This window comes from Oryctolagus cuniculus, chromosome 13, assembly GCF_964237555.1.
Source record: "Oryctolagus cuniculus chromosome 13, mOryCun1.1, whole genome shotgun sequence".
NCBI classification, from domain to species: Eukaryota; Metazoa; Chordata; class Mammalia; order Lagomorpha; family Leporidae; genus Oryctolagus; species Oryctolagus cuniculus.
This window is the reverse complement of record NC_091444.1, coordinates 86,084,357-86,096,442: the sequence shown is the minus strand read 5'-3', so window position 1 is coordinate 86,096,442 and position 12,086 is coordinate 86,084,357.

Here is a 12,086-nt window from a genome sequence, read left to right as displayed (position 1 = left end):
GTTGTTCCTCAGACTCCCGCAGAGCGGCCAGATCCGACGGCATTGCTTCCTTCCCTCAGCTCCGGCGTGAACTCAGAATGTGAGGGTGATCTGGCTGCGACATCTGTCACCCCATTGATCGCCAGGGTTGCTTCGGCTGATCTGGCTGGCTAGGCGGGTATCCCCTTCCTCCCTCACCACTCCATGTGCGTCCCTCCCAAAGCTGCGTGCTCGGTCGAAGAGGATGACCTTCCCCACTAGAGGAGGACCGGTCTTCAGTCAAGGGTATACGAGTAGCTGCGCTCCCCTGCTAGAACCTCAAAACAAGCTCTCAAGGTTTTGGTTTTATATTTAGACTTTTAATTAACCTTGAGTTGCTTTTACATAGTGTATGAGGTGTTGGGGTATCTTTTCAGGCTTCTACATATGGATAATCACTTTCCTTTAAACCATTTGCTAAAGGGATTCTTCTTTCTCCTGTTTATTTCCTTTATTAAATAGGGGTTGGCTGTAGAAAAGTCAGTTTATTTCAGCTGCCTATTTTTTCCATTGAACTATGTGTCTGTTTTTCCAACAGTGCTAACACTGCTTCTATTTTTTTAAGATTTCTTTATTTGCAAGGCCAGATGCTTCTTCCAAGTCTCTCATGTGGGTGCCAGCACCCAAGAACATGGTCCATCTTCCACCAATTTCCCAGGTGCATTAGTAGGGAGCTGGATTGGAAGTGGAGAACCTGGTCTTCTAGCAACAATATATGGGATGCATGCACAGCAGGACAAGGCATTAACCTACTACACCACAGCATCAAACCCTTCCTTATTTACTTCTGCTGTGATCTTTCATTATTCACTTTTCTACTGCCCCACAACTTGACTCATTCCTGTTTTTTTTTTTTTTTTTTTTTTTTTTTTTTTTTTTTTTTCTGGGTCCTGGAGGATGGTAGTAGGTGGCTTCTGGGATATCTTTTTTATGTTAGTAGATACTTGGTAATCTAAAATCATAGTTTTTACTTTCTATATTTCTCTGCTAATCACGAGGACCTTCTAGATGACAGCAGAAAATGCTAGCAGAAATGAGGATATATTAATTTGCTAAGAAAATACCACAGAGAATATGATTTAAATCATGGAATTTTACTTCTCAGAGTTGTAGAGCTTGAAAATATCAGATCAAGGTGCTAATAGGCTCGATTTTTCCAGAAGCCCTTCTCTGATGTGACAGACACATCTATCATTTGAACTGCTTAAAAGCACTTTCTTCAGGTAGAGTTATGTTGGTGGTTAGCACTTCAGTGTTTGAGTTTTAGGGAGGCACATTTCAGTCCACAACAGCAAAGGGGCCCTGTGGTCTACTTCAATGACAGCCATCTCTGCGGAGGATAGAAAGTTTGAAATCAGCATTAGGAGTTCTCACAGTATTACTGTCAGTGCTATCTCCATCAAATGTGCATTCATGTACACACAAACAAAACTACCTGTACACATAAACACATTCAACAGTGGAAATGCCTGATGGTTGTGTACAGGTAACATCAATATAATAATCCATAAGATGGCCTATTAGCAGACATTAAAAGAGAATTAGAAAGAATGACCACAAAATCTGCAGTTACCTATATTTATGTCTATATGTATGATATTCAGTATTTATAGTTGCTAAAAGATGAATACTGATGTGTGGAAATAAAAGCTAAACCTTACCTTGCAATATTGCAGCCTAGTCTACATGAAAGATGTCTTCCTAAAACCTTTCCCTGGGCCCACTCTGTGGCATAGTAGATTAAGCATCCACCAGCAGCACCAGCATCCCACATGGGCACCAGTTTGAGTCCCTGCTCCTGCACTTCCAATCCAGCTCTTTGCTAATGGCCTAGGAATGCAGTGGAATATGCCCTGAGTGCTTGGGCCCCTGCACCCATGTGAGAGACCTGGAGGAAGCTGCTGACTCCTGGCTTCTGGCACCTGGCTTCAGATCAGCCCAGCTCCAGCCATTCTGGCCATTTAGGGGTGAACCAGTGGATAGCAGACCTCTCTTTCTCTTCCTCTCTATATCTGTCACTCTGCCTCACAATAAATAAATACATCTTTTAAAAACCTTTCCCTTTTTAAATTTCTTAATTGTTTTAAAAATTTATTTATTTATTTATTTACAAGTCGAGTTACAGACAGAGAGGAGAGCCAGAGAGAAAGAGGGAGGTCTTCCATCTGATGTTCACTCCCTAATTGATTGCAACTGCCAGAGCTGTGCTGATCCGAAGCCAGGAGCCAGGAGCTAGTTCCAGGTCTCCCAGATCGGTACAGGGGCCCAAGGACTTGGGCCATCTTCTACTACTTTGCCAGGCCATAGCAGAGAGCAGGATCAGAAGTGGAGCAGCTGAGTATTGAACCGGCCCCCATATGGGATGCTGGCGCTTCAGGCCAGGGAGTTAACCTGCTCCACCACAGCACCAGTCCAACATTTTAAATTTCTGATACTCTAAAGTAGCAAAGGACTGCATTACATCTAGGAAAGATGTATTTAAAAATTATAAATCTAGTGCATTTTAGCAGAAGTCCTAACAAATACTTCTGATTTTCTCAACATTATGTATAAATAAATGATAGAATGAGTCATTGTCAGATTAATAGAAGGAGTTTGAGAGGATTGTCTCTCTTTCAATTGTGTTGAATAGTTTGAGAAGCATTAGTTCTTTAAAAGACTTGTAGAATTCAATAGTGAGGCTGTCTGATCCTGGACTTTTCTTTCTTGGGAGGGTCTTTATTACTCATCCAACCTCTGTCTTGGTTTTTGATTTGTTTAGCTTTTCTATGTGTCTTCATGACTTAATTTTGGTATATTGTGTATGTCCAGGAATCTGTTGATTTTTCCTCTAGGTTTTCCAATTTGTTAACCATCACAACAGATGCCCGCATCATATATTGCAGTGCTAATCTGAGTTTTGGGTACTCCACTTCCAAATCAGTTTCATGTTAATATCCCTGGGAAGAAATGGATAATAACTCAAATTCTTTCCTTCTTGTCATCTAATTTGGAGAACTGTAACCTCAATGGGGACTTGAAACCTGGTCTTGCACAGTTGTAGCCATATAGAAAGTGAACCAGCAGATGGGATATCTCTCTGCTTCTCTTTCCTTCTCTCTTTGTCTCTGTGTCTCTCTGCCATTTTTATCATATTAAAATATTTAATTACTTATTTGAAAGAGTTACAGAGAGAGGGAGAGACAGAAATCTTCCACCACCTAATTCATTTTTTTTATCTTTTATTTAATGAATATAAATTTCCAAAGTACGTCTCATGGGTTACAATGGCTTTCCCCCCCATACTGTCCCTCCCACCCACCACCCTCCCCTTTCCCACTCCCTCTCCCCTTCCATTCACATCAAGATTCATTTTCGATTATCTTAGTATACAGAAGATCAGCTTAGTATACCTTAAGTAAGGATTTCAACAGTTTGCTCCCACACAGAAACATAAAGTGAAAAATAATAGATGATTTTTTTTTAATGATGATGAAATCAGATCAGACCTATTGTCATGTTTAATCCCAGTGAGAGTCAAGTTGGGAATTGATAGTTTCTTTTTTTTTTTTTAACAGAAGATCCGTTTAGTGTACATTAAGTAAAGATTTCAATCATTTGCACCCCCATAGAAACTCAAAGTGAAATATACTGTTTGAGTACTCGTTATAGCATTAAGCCTCAGTGTACAGCACATTAAGGACAGAGATCCTACATGAGGAGTAAGTGCACAGTGACTCCTGTTGTTGACTTTACAAATTGACACTCCTGTTTATGGCATCAATAATCTCCCTATGCACCAGTCATGAGTTTCCAAGGCTATGGAAGCCCCTTGAGTTCTCCGACTCTTATCTTGTTTAGACAAGGTCATATTCAAAGTGGAGGTTCTCTCCTCCCTTCAGAGAAAGGCACCTCCCTCTTTGAAGACCTGTTCTTTCCACTGGGATCTCACTCACAGAGATCTTTTTGCCAGAGTGTCTTGGCTTTCCATGCCTGAAATACTCTCATGGGCTTTTCAGCCAGATCCGAGTGCCTTTAGGGCTGATTCTGAGGCCAGAGTGCTATTTAGGACATCCGCCATTCTATGAGTCTGCTGAGTATCTCACTTCCCATGTTGGATCACTCTCCCCTTTATTTATTCTATCGGTTAGTATTAGCAGATACTAGACTTGTTTATGTGTTCCCTTTGACTCTTAGTCCTTTCATTATGATCAATTGTGAACTGAAATTGATCACTTGGAATAGTGAGATGGCATTGGCACATGCCACCTTGATGGGATTGAATTGCAATCCCCTAGTATGTTTCCAACTCTACCAATTGGGGCAAGTCAGCCCGAGCATGCCCCAAATTATACATCTCTTCCCTCTCTTATTCCCACTTTTATGTTTAACAGGGATCACATTTCAGTTAATTTTCAACACTTAAGAATAACTGTGTGATAATTACAGAATTAAACCAGTCATATTAAGTAGAACAGACAAAAAAAAATACTATGAGGGATAATGTATTAAGTTGTCCATTAGCAGTCAGGGCTATGCTGATCAAGTCACCATTTCTCATAGTGTCCATTTCACATCAGGAGGTTTCCTTTTTGGTGCTGAGTTAGTTGTCACCAATCAGGGAGAACATATGATATTTGTCCCTTTGGGACTGGCTTACTTCACTCAGCATGATGTGTTCCAGATTCCTCCATTTTGTTGCAAATGACTGGATTTCGTTGTTTCTTACTGCGGTATAGTATTCTAAAGAATACATATCCCATAATTTCTTTATCCAGTCTACCATTGATGGGCATTTAGGTTGGTTCCAGGTCTTGGCTATTGTGAATTGTGCTGCAATAAACATTAGGGTGCAGACCGCTTTTTTCTTTATCAATTTAAACTCCTTTGGGTAAATTCCAAGGAGTGGGATGGCTGGGTCGAACGGTAGGGTTATATTCAGGTTTCTGAGGAATCTCCAGACTGATTTCCATAGTGGCTTGACCAGTTTGCATTCCCACCAACAGTGGGTTAGTGTCCCTTTTTCCCCACGTCCTCGCCAGCATCTGTTTTTGGTAGATTTCTGTATGTGAGCCATTCTAACCGGGGTGAGGTGAAACCTCATTGTGCTTTTGATTTGCATTTCCCTGATTGCTAGTGACCTTGAACATTTTTTCATGTGCCTGTTGGCCATTTGGATTTCCTCTTTTGAAAAATGTCTATTGAAGTCCTTGGCCCATCTCTTAAGTGGGTTGTTGGTTTTGTTTTTGTGGAGTGTCTTGATCTCTTTGTAGATTCTGGCTATTAACCCTTTATCTGTTGCATAGTTTGCAAATATTTTTTCCCATTCTGTTGGTTGTCTCTTCACTCTCCTGACTGTTTCTTTTGCAGTACAGAAACTTCTCAATTTGATGCAATCCCAATAGTTGATTTTGGCTTTGACTGTCTGTGCCTCCCGGGTCTTTTCCAGAAATTCTTTGCCTGTGCCAATATCTTGAAGGGTTTCTCCAATGTTCTCTAATAACTTCATGGTGTCAGGACGTAGATTTAGGTCTTTAATCCACGTTGAGTGGATTTTTGTGTAAGGTGTAAGGTAGGGGTCTTGCTTCATGCTTCTGCACGTGGAAATCCAGTTTTCCCAGCACCATTTATTGAATAGACTGTCCTTGCTCCGGGAATTAGTTTTAGATCCTTGATCAAATATAAGTTGGCTGTAGATGTTTGTATTGATTTCTGGTGTTTCAATTCTGTTCCATTGGTCTATCCATCTGTTTCTGTACCAGTACCATGCTGTTTTGATTACAACTGCCCTGTAGTATGTCCTGAAATCTGGTATTGTGATGCCTCCGGCTTTGTTTTTGTTGTACAAGATTGCTTTAGCTATTCGAGGTCTCTTGTGCCTCCATATGAATTTCAGCATCATTTTTTCTAGATCTGCGAAGAATAATCAAAGCAATTTATAAAAAACCCACAGCCAGCATCCTATTGAATGGGGAAAAGTTGGAAGCATTTCCACTGAAATCTGGCACCAGGCAGGGATGCCCACTCTCACCACTGCTATTTAACATAGTTCTGGAAGTTTTAGCCAGAGCCATCAGACAAGAAAAAGAAATCAAAGGAATACAAATCAAGAAGGAAGAAGTCAAACTATCCCTCTTTGCAGACGATATGATTCTGTACTTAGAGGATCCAAAGAACTCTACTAAGAGACTATTGGAACTCATAGAGGAGTTTGGCAAAGTGGCAGGATATAAAATCAATGCACAAAAATCAACAGCCTTTGTATACACAAGTAATGCCATGACTGAGAAAGAACTGCTAAGATCAATCCCATTCACAATAGCTACAAAAACAATCAAATACCTTGGAATAAACTTAACCAAGGACGTTAAAGATCTCTACGATGAAAATTACAAAACCTTAAAGAAAGAAATAGAAGAGGATACCAAAAAATGGAAAAATCTTCCATGCTCATGGATTGGAAGAATCAACATCATCAAAATGTCCATTCTCCCAAAAGCAATTTATAGATTCAATGCAATCCCAATCAAGATACCAAAGACATTCTTCGCAGATCTAATTCATTTTTGAGATGATTTTAATAGCCAGAGTGTGGCCAGGTTGAAGCCAGGAGCTTTTCCTCCGATGTGCGTGGCAGCATCCCAGCACTTGGGCCAACTTTCCCTGCTTTTTCAGTCCATTGGTAAGGAGCTGGATCAGAAATGGAATAGCTGGTACTTGAACTGGCGCACGTAGAGGATGCCAATGTAACAGATTGCGGATTTGTCCACTGCACCACAACCACCAGCTCCTCTTTCTGCCTTTCCAATAAATAAATCTTTTGAAAAAGAATTTAAGGTAGTAAAAGTCATCATGACTGAGCAATGACAAATTTATTGAAGTGATCGACTTTCTTAAAGGTCTATTTATGAATTTGAAAGGCAGCACTAGAAAGAGAGAGTGGGAGAGATGGATCTTCCTCCTGGTTTGTTCACTCCTCAAATGGCTGCAGTGACTGTGGCTAGGACAGACTGATATCAGGAGCCAGGGGCTTCTTCCAGGTCTCTCACATGGGTGCAGGAGCCCCAAAATTTGAGTCACCCTGTGCTGCTTTTCCAGACACATTAGCAGGGAACTGGATCCGTTTGGAGCATTAATGTCTATGATACTCTCCTTGCAGTTGAAGGATTTAGAATCCATTTCAATTATGGGTGGGCCAAGTACAACAGCTCCCAATTGTCCAAGGTTTGGATTAGATGGGTTCTGAGAAATTTTGTTAAAATAGTTATTAATCATAACTCTCAGTTTAAGCTTTTCTTACCAAATTTTCATGTTTGCTGACGTTTATATCTATGGGAAAATTGGGTCTCTGGATTGCAACCAATGAAAGCATCCAGACTAACAGTAATAAGGTCAACAGTCAGCAGAATGATGTCCAGCTGAACTGAAATAGCTTTTCTTATTTGGTAGAGGGGTTACCTCCTGCATTATACTGACATACTGACATAGACAGTAGATATTGGAGCCTGTCTCTTCTGCCAAATGGAGAATGCCGCATTTTGATCCATCATATATATATTTATATATTATAATATATATTATATATTTCTATACATAATATAGAATTACATATAATTATCATAAATATATAATATATAATTATATATAAATATTATATATGAATTTATTTATATATAAATATATAATTATTTCTGATCCAGCTCCATACCAATGGATTGAAAAAGCAGTGAAAGATGGTCCAAGTGCCTGGGTTGCTGCCACACACATTGGAGGAGGAGCTCCTGGCTTTAACCTGGCCACACTCTGGCTATTGAAGTCATCTCAATAATATATATATAATATATATAATAGTTATAATGAATTATATAATATTATCTGTTTATAATTATTATATATTATATAATATATTATATGATAAAGCATAATATATTTTATATATGAATATATTTATATACATAAATATATATAAATAAATGTAAATATATATATATATAGAATTTATTTACGTATTTGACAGGTGTACTTACAGACAGTGAGAGGAAGAGACAGAGAGAAAGGTCTTCCATATGCTCATTTACTCCCCTAATGACTGCAATGTCTGCAGCTGGGCCAATCTGAGCTAGGAGCTTCCAGGTCTCCCACATTTTGGCAGGGACCAAAGCACTTGGAACAGCTTCTACTGCTTTCCCAGGCTATTGCAGAGAGCTGGATGGGAAAAGGAGAAATGGGGACTAGAACTGGTGCTCATATGGGGTGCCAGCACTGCAGGTAAAGGATTACACCACTGCACCACAGTGCTGGCCCCAGTCTATCCTTTATTAAGGAGATCTCAGTAATCATGTTCAGGTATTGCTGTCCTATATTCATGGCCAAAGTCCTAGCAGGCAACATGGTTTGGAGAATCGTAAGCACAAGGTGTGTAGGAGACTTCATTTCTCATACAGCACAGTTAATAACAAGGTTCCAAGAGGGGAAATTACTTGCATCATAGTCTTTGAGAACTAATGGACATCACAGGTGATCTAAAGAATTTAGAAGGTTTGTGAGCCCCTAGAGTGAAAAAGTCACTGGGAGCACAAGGACAGTGCCTAGAGTTTATTTTGATGGATTTTAGCCCCTTTCATTGGAGGGAGGCCCGAAGAAGCTGAACTGATTAGTAAACCTCAGAAGTGTCTTTTCAATGTGAAGGCAAACTGAGACTGAGGGGTTTTTGGAAAAACGTTGAACAAAAGACATTTCCCACACTTGGTTAAGACACATCATTTATCTACTGATTTTCATCAAATCTGTTAACATTAGGTATAAGGTACAGCGGACATGGTGGATGGCATATAGCAATATGATTTTAGTAATATATCATGAGGTGCTTTTTCTAAATGGATTTAGCAGGTAAAATTGGGCTACCTAATGGGATGTAGCTGGAATAATCACCTTTTTGTTAAATAAATCTGAGGTAATAAATGTTAGTGTATGAAGACATTGAGTTTTCTTTTATTGGGCCTTCTTGGTTATTTTAATCTGGGATCTGCGAATTCTCATTTTCTTTATTTTATTCCTCATCATGTCGGACCAACTCTGCTGCTTTGGGGATTTTTTTAGTACATCTGACATTTGGAAATTTAGACAATAGTATAGTTAAAATGATATGTACCAAGTAAAGTATTTATTTTTATTCTGATACATATTTTGGAATTCTTCTAAAATTCCTATTGAGTATCCTTGTTAAATTTAGTTGCATCCCAGGTTAAGATTTATTGGAGGCAGGCTCCATGGCTCAATAAGCTAATCCTCCACCAGCGGTGCAGGCACACTGAGTTCTAGTCCTGCTGGGAGAGCCAGATTCTGTCCCAGTTGCTCCTCTTCCAGTCCAGCTCTCTGCTATGGCCCAGGAGTGCAATGGAGGATGGCCAAAGTGCTTGGGCCCCGTACCTGCATGGGAGACCAGGAGGAAGCACTTGGCTCCTGGCTTTGGATCAGCGCCATGTGCCAGCCGCAGCACACTGGCGGCAGCGGTCACTAGGGGGTAAACCAACAGAAAAAGGAAGACCTTTCTCTCTGTCTCTCTCACTGTCCACTCTGCCTGTCAAAATAAAAAATAATTTTTATAAAAAGACTTATTGGAGCCACTTTAGTGATTATACCCATGAAACTTTGTTAATAAATGCAAATAGAACCTGGGAAAATTGATGTATACCTTATGCTGTAGAGACTTAAGATTGAACATCTTTTTTTAAACTTTTTTAATTATATAATCTAAAAACAAATTTTAGATTTTTTTTTTTTTTACTTTACTAAGTCACAGCTCTGGCCCCATTAATATGACTTAACAATGTTTTTTCCTCTCAGACTTATCTCTATTGTTTCAGTTAACTGCATGCCTTTTCTTTACATTCAGATTCCCTCAGCTGTCAAAGCTTATTCATCTTAATTCTGTTGTTCCTATTTCCCTCCCTTTTATTCTGTCCCTAGGCTAATTGAGGTCATGATTCTCCATTCCTTCTGTGTGGTGTCACAGTAGGCTTGAAGTGTTCTTTTTCTCTTCTGATTTCTAAAGAAAGAAATTATGTATTCCCCCAGTTTAGATATTTTAATAATTCATTCTAAAACAAAGGTTAAATGTTCTTAATTTGACAAGAATTTTCAGGGCCAGTGGTGTGGCATAGTGGGTAGAGCCACCACTTGCAGTGCTGGCAGCTCATATGGATCCAGATCTCTGCTAAAGCCTGGGAAAGCAGTAGAAGATGGCCCAAGTCCTGGGCCCCTGCACCCATGTGGGAGACCTGGAAGAAGCTCCTTGCTCCTGGCTTTGGATTGGCACAACTCTGGCCATTGCAGCCAACTGGGGAGAGAACCAGTGGATGGAAGACCCCTCTCTCTTCTCTGCCTCTCTCTTTGCAACTCTGACTTTCAAATAAATAAATAAATCTTTTAAAAAAAGAATTTTTTCTATTTTTAGATTTGTTCTACTTCATTGCCACTTCAGGGTGTGTGTAAGGAGTGCATATCCAGTTTTTCTATATTGGAATTTTGGGATTTTGTATTAGCTCTGCTGTGTATTCATTTTTCTTGAGCATTGGTGATATCTTCTCCTTAGTTGTATTAAGAGAGAGAGCAATAGCCCTCATGTCTTTTTAGGTAAGTAAGACATATTAAAAACAGAGCATTCAGTATACATTCATAGTATTTTGACTTGTTCAATTGATTTTCCTGACCTCCCTTGGATATTCTTGGTCTTTGCTGTACAACTTTCTATACTCATTAATTCTTTGATATTCCCAAATCCAGAAAATGAATGACTCAACAGCTGTGTTCCTGTATTTGCTGGGACTCAGGGTAAGAAGCAAAGTGGAGGTGTTCAGGAATCTAAAGGTACATGCTACATAGCAAAGCACATCATTTCCTATACAAAGTGACTGGGAAATCCAGAATCTTTTGCACACATATTGGATCCTGAACTATTACTGGACTATTCAGTAAGATTTTAATGTATTTATTTTCTGTGTGTGTGTTTGTATTTCTAAATAAACTCTGCTGGGCTACTTAACATTAACATGTATTGCAGAATTCTTTCATCAGTTTTTACTTTTAAAAAGTTTCTTTTTCAGTTTTATGGGAGAGGGTAGAAGTTTTCTGCTATGTAACTGAAAATTCATTCATTCATTAAAGTTAAAAATATTTGTTGGAAATGGGTGGAATACTATTAATTCTTGTGTGATTTTCATGAAACTAAATACATTCTCTATTTTGTTTTGCTTAAAATTTCTGCATGTGTGGACTTCTTTTTTCCTTATTGCCCCAAATCCCTTTGTGTATTGGGATGGCAAATGGGTTTTACACTGGACAAAACATGCTATTTTGGCAAAGAAGTACTTAGGGTTCCTGCTTCAAGTATTCAAATATTGCATTGGAAATCAGTATATTTGTTTACTGTACAAATGTCCTTCATACAATTTTGTAATCTTCTGGGATGGGAGAGGAAGCAGGAAATAGGGGGATTATGGGTGGGAGGGATGTTTTGGGGGAGGGGAAGGCACTGTAATCCAAAAGCTGTACTTTATATTTATTAAAAAAAATTTTTATCTTTTATTTAATGAATATAAATTTCCAAAGTACGACTCATGGGTTACAATGGCTTTCCCCCCCATACCATCCCTCCCACCCACAACCCTCCCCTTTCCCACTCCCTCTCCCCTTCCATTCACATCAAGATTCATTTTCAATTATCTTAATATACAGAAGATCAGCTTAGTATACCTTAAGTAAGGATTTCAACAGTTTGCTCCTACACAGAAACATAAAGTGAAAAATAATAGATGATTTTTTAAATGATGATGAAATCAGATCAGACCTATTGTCATGTTTAATCCCAGTGAGAGTCAAGTTGGGAATTGATAATTACTTTTTTTTTTTTTTTACAGAAGATCAGTTTAGTGTACATTAAGTAAAGATTTCAATCGTTTGCACCCCCATAGAAACACAAAGTGAAATATACTGTTTGAGTACTCGTTATAGCATTAAGCCTCAGTGTACAGCACATTAAGGACAGAGATCCTACATGAGGAGTAAGTGCACAGTGACTCCTGTTGTTG